Below are 13,909 nucleotides of genomic sequence, written 5' to 3' on the forward strand. Positions count from 1 at the left end.
TTAGGAATTCTGAACCTAATAATTGAAAGTGTTCTTAGTTTTAGAAATAGTTTTCTCAATTAATTTTTTCTGGGGTAGCCCTCCTCCTACCCCGACATCATTGTCATTTGAATAACCTTTAGTTTCAGCATTTGTCAGATATTTCTGAAGGATCAAATAATACTAATTTTCTAAAAACCACTGTCAGAAGGAATAGGATCATAGTTTGCTGCTGACTCATGACAGACGCTGGTCCCCAGTTGGCAGCCACTATCATTACCATTGTTTGTTTTTATTATTATTTTTCCTTACTTCGTGGAGAGGTAGCCATTTCCACCTCCAGTCACTGCTCCGTTCAATTTGAGGTTCTGACACGACCCCAACCTTGCACCACAGCCTTATGGAGCTTGTGCAGAGGATATTGCTTAATAATGATTAGAGAAAAATCCTGCAGAGAAGACATTTTCTCTGGACTTTATCCAGTTGGCTGATTGACGCATTTGGGAGCCATCACAAGTGTTGCTTAGGAAGTGCTGGTTCCTGGTCCAGTACCGAGTGAACAGTGGGAGAGAACCACGAGGGGGAGCAGAGCAGGGCCTGTGTGGGTTGGGGAGGAAGGAGATGGCAACTTCCGACGCACATACAGCACCATTCCCTCTCATTCTCAAATACCTCCAGATCTCAGTTTTTATGGCAATTTTTGGTACATTTCAAAAAACAAAAAGCTCCATTGTATATATTGAATGGACTTTTTTTTCATTTCCTGATGCCATCTTTCAATTCCTTAATGTTTCCTTAAATCAGCGAGCTCTGGTTCCAAGGAGGCAGTCCTATGACACTAATGATCTACTGTAGGATGTGTTTTTCCCTCCATTGCTTTGGGAAACTGATGTTTATTGAGTTATAGAACAAAAGTAGTTTCAACTGTAGTTATCATCGGTGGAAATTACACTCTTCATATTTCAACTGGAAGTTTTGTTGGATTTTCTAATAAATATGTATTAACATTATAGAAACTGAATTATGCTAACTTAGAAATTAGAGTGGAAAGAAACTGAAATACCATTTATTGAGTTTCAACTTGATGTACAGTACCAATTCTTTTTTTTTAAGAGAGAAAGAGAATCTTTCTTTCTTTTCTTTCTTTTTTTTTTTTTTTTTTTTTTTTTTTTGGTAGATGGACACAACACAATGCCTTTATTTTTATGTGGTGCTGAGAATCAAACCCAGGTCCTGCCCGTGCGAGGCGAGCACTCTACTGCTGAGCCACAATCCCAGCCCCTATAATACCAATTCTTACAGAAACTATTAAGCATTAGGAAAAAGTTTCAGCAGGTAGATGCTTGTTCCCTAAATAAGCCTACTACTGATTCAGATGCTGGAGGCTCTTTTCTTGCTGGCTACCCTGACATGAGGAGGCTTCCTTTCTCCTCTCTTGGCCATCTATGCATGTCATGCCTTCTCAGACATTAGCGGTCTGCCCTACAGAGCCTCATATGTGCCCACACATCATGGCAATCACTGTGAGTAACTTCTCCCTTAGCAAGAAACATCTCTTTGTTATCATCCCGAGGTCAGGAGATGAGACACTGGATGCTTACCTTTACTGACACAGATCTATTTTGAATTTCTCTGAAATAAATGCTATACCAATAAGAAAAATATTTTCTTTTTAAAAAGTCCTCTTCATATAATATGAAGTGAGGAAATAGTGAACATTATATATAGATATATAATCTATACATATGATTATATAAATACATTATAAATTTAGATAGAGATTAGAAATGATTATATATAGCTTTTGTATACATTATAAAATCTATCTATATAAGTTAAATATTATACATTTGTTCCATTAAAGCCTAACTTATCCTTAGTGTAAAAAAAAATTAATTAGCACAGGAAAAGAGTTTCGGAATGCCTAGAATACCAGCACATCCTGACCACTCCCAGGGAGAAGTTTAGTAAGTGGGACAGCAGCCTAAATTCCCTCTGGTTTGGAGGGGTAAAAACTCTCACATCCAAATGTGCCATCAGGGCGTGGAGAGGCCCTGTGGCAGAGAGTGGTTTCTGCTTGCACACAGAGGGCTATCTCAGGAAGAGAGATTTCCCTGTCTCTGGTGAGCAGCAGAAATGGGGGTGAGAACATGACAGGGGCCCTGAGGTCCTCAGTGCTGGGCTGGAGGATGGATCCCTTCTTCTCCTGGGTGTCCCTGGGTAGTCAGAGCACGTGCATCTCTCAGGACCTGTTTGGAAGCATCTGCAGTCCTTTTCCTTGGGCTATTACTTTGGACTTGGCTTCCATTAGCTCAGAGTCTTGTGTTCAGATGCCAGTGACACCTTGGGTGTCAGCTGGCACTAAAGCATCTTTGCAGTGGCCTCTGCCTCCGTGATCTCAGCAAGAGGTCATTACAGTTTGGTATGTAGAATCCCTGGGCTCTAGAAACAGGAATTCTGATGCCTAATTCAAGTGCTCTTCTTTTAAAACACTGATTTTTCTTGGCCCCTTACCATAACCATACAGTGACGTGGCAGTAAGGGAAACACTGCACTTCCACATCATCTTCAGACCCTCAGGCAACTGAGTCGTCTCCTCACCTCAGTAGGGACCCTCTTTCTGTATTTATTTGTGTCGATATCTGTTTCCTTTTAATGACAAGAGCTCTGCACTTAATTCTTAGCACCTTTCAGCAAGCTTGGTAATTATGATAATGACAATATGATGACATTGAATTCATTATTACTAACATTTAGTTTTATTGGCCACTTTATATATAGCATTGCATTAAATAAAATTCCATGAGAAAAATACTGTTGTAATCCCATTGTAAGGAGATAGAAACAGGGAGAGACAGATAAAGTAGATTGCAATTTCCAGTAGAATGTGATGTTGTTCTGGTCCTACTGGTCTAACCTCAGACTCGACCTTTTCCACTGAGTTTCTGTACTGCCTGGCTTTACCTAATGAGTGCTTATGAGAATGGACCTGGAAATGGCAAGAAGATTTTGGTTTCATGTTCCTTCCTTTAACAACCTTAGATTTAGAAGTGCAGAATTTGCTAAAAAGGGCAGAACAAAAAGTTAAGGATCATCTGAAATAGACAAAAAAAACTGGATAAGCTTTGTTTTCATCAGAGATAGGTAGAGATGTCTATATGCAAAGCACTGCCATTATGTCATTCTCCAACCAGCCATAATTCTTAATTATATATCTGAAATGAAGATACATAATCTATCTTTTTCCTTTCATTTTTTTATCCTTTGCAATGTATAATGAAGAATTAGGTTCACATATGTAGATGTGTATAAAAATTCTTCACCGTTGTAGTTCTTAAATGAGGTTTAAAATTCAAATTGAGGCCCCTGTTTTAACAAAATAAATAAACAAACCCAGAAGAATGGCAGGCAGGCATTTCAGATCCAGTGAGATCTTTGGTGCTAGACTTTATCCATTTTAGGAGATGGTGAAAATTGTCGCTGTTGCCAGAGGGCTTGTTTTAAACTGGTCTATAGAAAACTGTGGCTATGCATGATACACTTCCCCATCGCTGCACACCTGAGTTTGCTCTCTAGACCTAGGACTTAGACCTCTGTGGAATTTACTAGGTTAAGGGATTCATGCTAGAGATATTTTATTGGGCAAACAGCCTTTTGACAGATGATGTCATTAAGATGTTACACCCCATAATGTGTGAATAAAGAGAAGGTAGAACGAGCCTTTTAAGAGGTAGATGAGCTTTGCCCTCAACTTGTCTATGGAAGGAAATGGCTCAAGAAAACCAAAAAGAAATCTGTATATGGTAAAAAAAAAAAAAAAAGAAAAGAAAAGAAAGAAATGTGCATGAATCAGAGAACAACTACAGTTATTACACCTCTAAATATCTTTTTTTTTGTTACAGATGGGTTTTCCTAGATAATAACTTTGTTTACTAAGATGTATATTTTCAATAAAATATGTGTTTTTCAGCTCAGAACTACACTTTTGCATTGTATATGATTTATGCTCTAGATAGCATTTTTCTTTAGTCTCGCTACATACCCACTGCCTTTAGTTTTTTCAGTGTCCCCATTTAGAAGATCAGACAACTTGAATTCCTCTTGGTTAGGAGATCTGTCCAAGGTTACATGAGGGCTTGTATTTTATGAATTTTAGTCTAGTTTATTTTCACCACAGAATTATTTGATTTTAGAAGGTCAAGAACTATATTCTCAATGCAGAAAAATCCAAGAATTGTACTTGACACTAGAACCTCACAGGTTAGCCTTTTCCCCATTTATCCCCTATTCTTAATAGAAATCAAATATTTATATTAAAGTCCATATATTCCCCTAGTCAGTTCCATTATCTTCCTTTCTGCCCAGAAGCAAACATATCATGAATTTGAGGTATGTCAAAGCCATGTTTTTATATTTTATTATATAATATATGTATTCATAAATACTGTGTTGTAGCATTTTGTTGTTTTAAAGTATATCTGAATCATAGCACCTCGTTTGACACCTTGAAACTTGCTTTTTAGACTCATGATTCTGATTCCAGCATCCACCCATATTAATGCATATAAACTATCCTTTAGCTGCCGTATATACTCAGTTTACCAGTATTGTGTTTATTTCTTTGCCTACTAGTTCACAATTGGGTTATTAAAAAAAAAAAAAGCTGCAGTGAACAGAATATTTGTCTCTAGAGTGGGAAAATGTCAAGAAGTAGAATTGTTGGGTCTTAAGACAGGAAACAAGTAGATTTTTCAGCTTCGTTACATATGTCCAAATTGCTCTCCAAAGTCATTATATCAATGTGCCCTTCTAGGAGTATTTGAGATGTTTCTGTAATGGCAAAAACTTAGTATGGTCAGACTCTTTAAGTTCTTGCCATTATGAACATGAAATAGCAACTCACTCTGGATTTAATTTGTGTTTCCCTTATTACTCTTGAGGTTCAGAATGGTTCATTTGGATATCCTCTCCTGTAATAATTAATCTATTATCAATTATGCATTTGTAGATGTTCTTTATATATTGAGAATACTAATCTTTTGTTCATAATGATGCTTTGGATATTTCTTAAATATGCTTTTAATCTTGATGCCAGTTTTATGAGTCTTTTCCTTTCCTGTTTCCTATGTATAATTGAAGAAATCTATCCTAATTCTTCTATTTAAATACTTTAGACTCCTGTTTTCCACACATCTTTAGTCCAACTAAATTTGTTTTTCTATACAGTGCAAATAATTTCTGCTTTTTCCCATAAAGAAAGTCAGTTGTCCTATAGCAGTTATTGAATAGTCCTTTCTTTTTCTTTTAACGCCTCCTCTGTTACACCAGATTAGATTCTACAGACCTAACATGTACCTAGGTGTGTTCCTGAGCTTTCTGTTTTATTCAGTTTATCTACCTCAGTGTTACTATCACTACTGTCTTAAATGCTACAACTTAATAATAATAATAACAACTAGCCCTTGTTATGTACAAGGCACAAAGTCCTTTATGTGTATTACTTTATGTACTCATCAATAACTTGATTAAATGTGTTTTATTTTTACCTCTATTTTACTGAAGAAAATGAGGTACAAGAATAATGAAAAGTAGCCCAAATTTACGTAGCTAGAAAATGAACACTGGAGCTGACTGTGAATATTTATTAGGATTTATTTTATGCTCTGTAATAAAATATTATAATTGTTTTCATAAAACATCCTTTTTCATCTCTCCCAAGTTCCTTTGTGTGAAGGGTACCTTTTTTTGCATTGTATTCTCTAACATCATATTAATAACATATTGGAAGACTATTGAATTTTCTTCTATCAGCTTTAAGTCTTGCCACACATCTCTTAATTAGTTCTAATTTTTTGTAGGCTCTCAATTGCAGGTTTCCTTTCAAATTCTTATAGCTTGCTGTTTTTTCTCAATTCACTGCATTGGATAGGATTCATATACAGTGTTGAATAAAAGAGGTTAGAATGGATATCTCTGCCTTATTCCCTACCTCAATAAAAAAAAACATTCCAAATGTTTTCATTCTAAGCATAATATCTCCTATAGGAGGTTTTGGTAGATATTTATGTGACGTTACAGAAGTTTCTATCACCTCCTATTCTATTATCATGGACATGTGCTAAAATATAATGAATTTCTTGCATACATTCAGATGATTATGATTTTTTCATTTAATCTCTTCATATGTTGAATTAAATTAATAGATTTTCTGGTTGTGAGTCACCTGCGTTCTTGGGATTAATCCAAACAGTTGTAATGTTATTCAAGCACACTGCTGATAAAATTACCATCATTTTATTTTAGTTTTGCATCTGTTGTTTTATCATTTTTAGCATTACACTTTTTGATTTTGATATTAAGAATATTAATTGCAATCTTTTTGTGGAGGGAGCAGTTATCAAGGATTAAACTCAGGGGCACTCCACATTGCCAGCCCTATTTTGTATTTTATTTAGAGATAGGGTCTCACTGAGTTGCTTAGCATCTCACTTTTGCTGAGGCTGGCTTTAAATGCATGATTCTCCTCCCTCAGGCTCCTCAGCAACTGGGATTACAGTCATGTACCACCATGCCTGGCTGAATTTCATTCTTATAATGAGTCAGTTACCTTTATTCTAATTTTTGGAAAAGACCTTTATGTAATCTTTATAGATAGTAGGATCAACTTCTTGATGACAAAATCATTTAATCGCAAGTCTGGTGTGTTTATTTTTTGTTGTTGTTCTTTCTAGATATACATAACAGTAAAGTATATTTTAACATACATACATAGAATAAATATAACTTGTTCCAGTTAGGAACCATTATTGTGGTTGTACATGATATGTACATTGTCGTATATTCATATATAAGGATAGGAAATATGTGTCTGATTCATTCTACTGTCTTTTCTATTCCTATCCCCCTCCCTTCCTTTCATTCCCCTTTATCTAGTCCAATGAACTTCTAATCTTCCTCTCCCTTGTTGTGGGTTAGCATCCACATATCATCCACATATCAGAGAGAACATTCTGCCTTTGGTTTTGGGGGATTGGCTTATTTCATGTAGCATGATATTCTCCAGTACCATCCATTTACTGGCAAATGCCATCATTTCATAATTTGTCATGGCTTAATAATATTCCATTGAGTATATACGCCACATTTTCTCTATACATTCATCTGCTGTAGGGCACCTAGGTTGGTTCCATAGTTTGGCTATTGTGAATTGAGCTGTAAATGTTAAAGTGGCTGTATCACTGTAGTATGCCGATTCTAAGTCATTTGGTGAGTTCATTGGTAATGGGAGACGATAGTTGTAAGAAAAATTTAAGTATTGATTTGTTTTCTATAATGATTATTCAGACTTATTTTATCTAAGCTTACAAACATATTGACATAAAATTATTTAAAATATTTTCTTATGATTTTAAAATGCCAAAAGACACAGATGAAGCTTAAGTGCATTATTAACTATGTGACTGCCTACTGTATGATTCCAACTATATTACATTCTGGAGTAGGCAAAACTATGCAGTCAGTAAAATATAAAAAAAATCAGTGGTTGCCATGGGTGCAGGGGAGGAAAGGGAGCACAGAGAATTTTTAGGTCAGTGAAATTATTCTTCATGATATTATAGTGATGGATACATGTCATTTTGCATTTATCAAAACCACAGAATTGTGCAACACAAAGAGTAAGCCTTAAGGTTTATGTGACATTACCGAAGTTTTCATCTATTCTTTTTTCTGTTATCATGAACATGTGCTGAAATATAATGCATTTCTTGCATATATTCAGATAATTGTGATTTTTTCCTTTAATCTGTTAATATTGTTAATATTGGGCAATAATGACAGCCATCAACATAGGTTCACTGAATGTAGCATATGCATCTCTCTGGTGGGGGATAGCAATGGTGAGGGAGGTTGAACATGTGTAGTATACAGTATTATATCCAACACTCCAGACTTTACACTCAATTTTCCTGTGAATCTAAACTATCCTAAAAACAGAGTTGGTGGATCTAAAAAAATTATCTACTAATTTCTGCTTAGTCTTATATTTTTTCTATTTTTTATAACTGTTTGGTTCTTTTTCAAGCACCTTTGTAGTGGCACCCCCTTTCTCCACAGAAAATATTAACTGGGCTTCTCCAGAAATCTTCACCATGGCTGATTTTAGGACTGACAGCAAAAGAGTCTCTAAGAAAGAATTCAATGTAGATAAGCTTCCTATTTTACTTGGCCACTGGCCGAGAAGATACCAGCACTCCAGGTGCTGGACACCCCCTTACTAGTTTTTCACAAACATATCCAGTATAGTTCTTTGAAGAAATGTGCAAACAAGGCCTCTGGCCTTGATCTGGGCTTCACAGAGATGTCTATATTTTTAAGATAAGTTACAGCTGGGCTCCATGGCAACAGCTAGCAGGGGGAGGAAAGAAGGGGAGAAGAAGCTCTCCCCTTCTCAGGTGTTTTCCTTGAAGGCTTAACTTGCCCAAAACAGTGAAAGAAAAAGCTGCTTTTATGTGAACTTCTGCAGACTGGGAACTTCTGAGCCCCTCCCCTTACATGCTAGGTATAAAACTCTGAAGCTCCCTGAACTCGGGGTTCAGGGGATTGATTGATTACAGCAAAAAACTGTGCCCTCTGAAGCTGACTGCAGCCAAATAAAACTGTTTCCTGCTATCTTCAGTGCCTTGCCTTGTCTGTCCCTACAACACCTTCATTGGAACTAACATACTTTCAATCTTAGTTTAGTAGTGCATTCAGTTTATAATTCTTTTCCTTTGAAACACACATTGCACATGCACACATAATGTGTGTAAACCCCCGCACATTGTTATTTTCGATAATTCTGTATTGTTATCGTGATTTTCTTTTTAATATGTGAATTAAATATGTGTATATAGTTTGATGTATACCATTTTTGCTTTTATAGCTTTGTAACAAAACTTTTAATCATATTGAAGTTGGAGCACATGATGTGTATGATACATGTTCTGAATTTGGTTTTGGAGAAACACAGCATATGATTGGTTTTTATAAATATTCTACATGACCATAAACAGATATGCATTCTCTAGCTATGTGGTATAACAGACTAGTCATCTGCATATTGGTATTAAATCAGTCTTGTTAATTATATTGTTCAAACTTCTATAACCTAATTACTTCTTGGTATATTATTCCCTTTTTCATAAGATATTATTTATTTTAATCCCTATTTGTGGTTCCTGACTTAGATTCTGTTTTGCCTGATAGTAATATTGCCACATCTGCTTTTTTTTTAAATTAACATCAACTTGGTATTTTTCATTCCTTTATTTTCAATGTTTTGTGATTTGTTTAGATAAATCTATCTTAAATAGCATAGGGTGAATTTTCCAAAGCTAATGATAAAGTGCATCTTTTAATAAGCAGGTATGTTGGTTTCCTGATGCTGCTGGGATGAGTTTCTTCACTTATGTTCTGAAGGTCGGCAGTGGAAAGTGTCTAGAAGGCTGCACGAGACTCCGGGGAAGAGCCTGCTTCCCTGCCTTCCCAGCTTCAGGAGGCTACCCGCATTCCTTTCCCATGGCCATTTTCTCTATGCTCAAAGCCAGCAGCATCTTCTCCCTCTCTGACCTTGACTTTCATCTGTGCCTCTTTCATCTTTCTCTGTCTTACTCTCCTGTCTCCCTCTTAAAAGGACCTTTGTGATTACCCTGGGCCCAGACCCGTAATCCAGGACAATCTCTTCATCTCAAGATCCTTAATCATGTCTGAAGATCCCTTTGACATGTAAGGCAACATGTTCATGGATATCAGGGATTAAGACATAATTTGGGGAGGGCCATCATTCAACCTATCACATCAAAATTTAGCTTTCTAGCCCAATTGTGGTTGTGGTGTATGTTGGATTATTTCTGCCATATCATTTTATTTCCCCTGTATATTTTACTGTTTCTCCCCCTTGTTTTTCTTTTTGTATTTCTCTACTTCCTTTTCTTTTATATTTGAGACAGAGTCCCTGTTGCCTAGGCTGGTATGAAACTCATGGCCTTAAATGATCCTCCTGCCTCAGCCTCCTGAGCATGTGCCACCATACTTGGCTTGGTTTGTATTTTTTTGTTTGTTTGCTAAATCATATCCTTCTAAGTTCTTTGATAAAGGTCTCATTTCAGTTCAGCAGAATATAAGATCCTATTTGACAGGTTGCTTTTTCCTTTCAATTTTCAATTGTTGCGGTAAATATGCCACTGTGACCTGATTATTGTTCCTACATGGGTAACTTGTCTTTTCTCACTAGTTGCTTTTAAGATTATGTTTTTATCCTTTATTTTCTTAAATTTCTCTTCAATGTATCAGAGGATTTGTGTCTTAAAATCTGGAAAGTATTTTAGCCATTATCTCTTCAAACGTTTCCTCTTTGCTATTTCTCCTGTTTGCTACATTGGTCCAGCTTCTACATATGATAGAAAACATTTGACCCTTAACTTTCTGAGTCTGGCTTATTTTACTTACCTGATGTTCCCTAGTTCCATCTATTTACCTACAAATGCCATAATTTCATTCTTCTTTATGGCTGAGTAAAACTTCATTGTGTATATGTACCAGGTTTTCTTTATCCATTGGTCTGTTGACAGACACCAAGGCTGGTTCCATGATCTGGCTATTGTGAGTTGCACTTCTATAAACATTGATGTGGTTGTGTCACTGTAGTGAGCTGATTTTAGATCTTTTGGATAAATACCAAGGAGTGGGATAGCTGGGTCATATAGTGGTTTTATTCCTATACCGAGGAATCTCCATACTACTTTTCAGAGTGGTTGTACTAATTTGCAGTCTCACCAACAAAATAAGAGTATTTCCCACGTCTTCCCCAACATTTATTGTTATTTGTGTTCTTAATAATTGCCATTCGGGCTGGAGTGGGATTTTGATTCTTAACTGTCATTGTTTCACAATCTTTGTTTTATATATATTATCCTATTCTGCATCACTTCAAGGATCTCAGATGGGCTTTCTAATCAACTTCAGTTTGAGCTATTGATTGCTCAAGAAAAAAAAATCTATTACCTGGTTGTCTGCAGCTTCTGAGCATTTGGAATTTTAAATGATAAATCAGTCTAGCACAGAGTATGTTTTTTCTCTCATTCTCAGTGTCCACACCTCCCTTTCTAGTAGAATTCTAATGTTTGCCTTCACCCTAGGCACGATTACTAGTCCAGAATCAAGTCTTAAACCTCCTTGCTCATGGGGATATTGGAGACTCAGGTTTGGTCATTGGAAAGCCGAGGCTTGGCCTATGGTCTATCTATCTGTCAGTCACTATTTCCCTACCACCATGTCCACCTCGCTGGCATGAGTGCATTTGTCGGAACATTCCAGCTTTCATAGGTCTTATTTCACATATACAGGAAAGCTGCCTTGGCTGGGGACTGGCCCTCATCCATTGCTTCCTGCAGGATCTTTTGGTTTCCACTTTTATTCCTCAAAACACTTCTATTGATTCAAGAACCTGGCGCCTCCTAGATCGTAGCTTCAGTCAGTACTGTTTGGTTCACTTAAGGGCCGTGTGATGCTCATCTTGTTTTTGAATATAGCCATGCCCAGCTCTTCATTTTTTCTGAAATTTTTCTCAATTTTCTGTGTGTCAGAAAAACATGTTTCAAAGCTTAAGCTCGTTGACTTATAGTCTTTTATGTATTAATAGACAGTCTTTTATGTATTAATATCCTCCTTACAGAAAGAGGGTGTAATGTATTTTCAATTGGCATAAAAGCAGAGTTCTTTTCTCTTTGCCTTCATTGTGAAAAATCTGTAAAAGAAATAGGAATAAGGGAATAAGAACAAAATTCTACTGTGCCATGATGGACATCTTTTGTCACATAAAATTCATGGCCATTCCACAATGGTTTAGGCTCTTCCTGAGCCATCCCAAAGTTACCTATTTAGTGACAAGAGGATGCCAGTGGCAATAACATCAAGAACCTTCCAGAAGCAAAGGTTTGTGCTTAACAAAGAACAGAGTGTCTCTCGCCCCCACCTAAGACCTCTTTCACTTTGGAAAAGCTAAATATGAAACCCAGAGGATAGATTCTAGCAGGTCGTATTGGTTATAAACTATACAGAGAGAAGGAAAGCTATTGATTGAATGTTAGTTAACACAATGGGTCAGCATCTTCGCTGAATTTAGAATGACAGCTCTACCGGTCGAATATGATTAGTTTAAATTTAAGCTAAAGCCAAAATGAAAGGAGGGGGGTTTGGTTCAATTGTCACTAGGGAGCTGTCAAAAAAAAAAAAAAAAACCTGGAAGTATCTTGGTTTCTTGCATGCTTTGCAAGCCTGTCCATCTTTATTCTGTCTCTGATCTTAATTAGTTTTAGAAAATTGGGTTTCTTCTAATTAACTATTATTCAAGTGTGCAGTTAATACCTGTCAACACAGAAGGAGTTTAGATAAAACTTCCTTACTATGGGTCAAATATATCTTTTTCCTCAAATCTCATCTTCCTACTTCCATAAAAATGTGTATCTTCTTCCCTACAACCAGCACCATCACCAGACCAACACATGTCACTTTTAAGAGTCATTCTCTTTGTCACTGTCAACTAAAGCATGTACTCTGCCCATTTTGTGCACTGACAATAAAAGTCATAATTCAACATTAAACCAGTACAAAACAGAATAACCACTGTTATATAATGAACAAAAAGCAAGAAATGTATTAAAGTAGCATGGTACAGAGGTTTTTAATGATATGAAACCCCTAACATATATTCATCAATATTATATGATGCTCACCAGGGAGAAAATCATATTCTTCCTCAGTTCCATTTCCCCTTCTCTATACAAGTAAAAGGGCAGAGACATTCATTGCACAGTAGAACTTTCCATAGGATGGCACTTGGGTGTTTCTTTCTTTTCTTTTTAATGTTAGTTGCAATTAAATTTTTGTGTGCAACATAAAGTTTTGTGCTTTGGAAGAAAAAAAATCTCTCTTAGATGTTAGGATATTAAATTGGGATGGATGGTCAGGGAGGGAAGGGTAACATCATCTGAGGGAAGACATGGTCTAGGAGTTGTTAAGTATGAGTGTGAGGTAGGGCGCTGTTCCATCAAGAGTACAGGTGTTGTATTCCAGCAGATCTGGGATCAAGTTCTAATTCTGAAAATACTAACAGGTTTCTTAACCTTTGTGGGCCTTGGATTCCTTCTCTTTAAATGTAACTAAAATGGTATCTAGAAGATTAAACATGATGATAATGTAGAAAGTGTCTGTTGAAAAACTAAGCATTCAATAAATCTAAATTATTAATGTTAACAAACAAAAACAACCAGGTCAAATGGCTTATGGAAAGGCATAAACATTTGTGGATCTGTAGCTGAAGGAAAAGAAATGAGGGACTTTGAGAGGGGCCCTAAGCTTCTGAACTAACACATATAGTGCAGAGTTATGTGAAATGGGATCTTGAACACTCTTTTTTTCACCCTTCACTTGTTTCCCTAAATTTTAGGCAGTGAAGACATTTTATAAAATACAAAAAAAACAAATCAAAACCAAAACTGTGTTGATGAATGCTTATGTATCCTTTCATATGAAAGAAAATAGGTTTTTAGGTTCATTATCTTTTTGATTCTCTTCTTGGAGCTTACTTGCTTGTACAGATCCCCCCAACCCCACCCGCCCACCAGGCATTGTGTCCCTCATGCCCACATGCTTAGGTGCTTTCCTGTTTACCTTTATTTAACCATATCTGTGCCTTGTAAACATAAGTGACACCTTTCATTAAATCTGAGAAGGCAGTGACTTTCAGACAGAACATTATGGTCTTTGTTTGGGGATGGTAACCTAGTAACCTAAAAAGACTATTGATATGCATTATTTGAGAGCAACATGAATTACATATACCAGCTTCCCTGGCACAGTCAGTCAGTTGGCTTACAGTTCTTACAGACTG

At 36.4% G+C, this 13,909-nt stretch overlaps 1 protein-coding gene across 1 annotated transcript in view; it reads left to right on the plus strand.

Moving 5' to 3' along the window:
* The window catches only part of HYDIN (HYDIN axonemal central pair apparatus protein), a gene marked incomplete at both ends in the record, with an annotated part of 332,822 nt that overhangs the window by 126,219 nt on the left and 192,694 nt on the right, over positions 1–13,909 (plus strand). The window lies entirely within an intron of this gene.

This window comes from Spermophilus citellus, assembly GCF_964194105.1.
Source record: "Spermophilus citellus genome assembly, chromosome: 18".
In the NCBI taxonomy this organism is placed as follows: Eukaryota; Metazoa; Chordata; class Mammalia; order Rodentia; family Sciuridae; genus Spermophilus; species Spermophilus citellus.